This window comes from Diaphorina citri, unplaced genomic scaffold (assembly GCF_000475195.1).
Source record: "Diaphorina citri unplaced genomic scaffold, Diaci psyllid genome assembly version 1.1 scaffold140, whole genome shotgun sequence".
NCBI classification, from domain to species: domain Eukaryota; kingdom Metazoa; phylum Arthropoda; class Insecta; order Hemiptera; family Psyllidae; genus Diaphorina; species Diaphorina citri.
This window is the reverse complement of record NW_007377577.1, coordinates 304839-305252: the sequence shown is the minus strand read 5'-3', so window position 1 is coordinate 305252 and position 414 is coordinate 304839.

The window sequence follows — 414 nt, the reverse complement described above, 5'->3', positions numbered from 1 at the left end:
TTTCCCTCTCCTGAAGCTCATTTCCCCTCTTATGGCGTGGTAGAGCCTGTAATAAACCATAGGAAATCCACCGTCTTGAAGAGGGGAAATCGTTTCCGTTTTCGAAAGGAAAATATACCTACCTGTAGTTACATATCCTGGAAGAGCTCAGGCAACGCGTCTGCCTTGTAAGAGATAGGTCGTGAGTTCAATTTCCGCCCCGGGGGAACTTTATAGTAAACAGATAAGGCTCGTTTTCGGAACGGCTGCTCTCTATGATTCTCTCGCCCTATTAAACCTCTTTTTTAAAAAGCTTTAGAAAGAGAAGGAATAAGAGGAAACACATCATGAACTCTATCTACAAGTTACCCCCCCCCTCCCTTGCTAAATCTACCTACCCCCATCCCTTAACTTAAAACTACCCCCTTCCTTGAT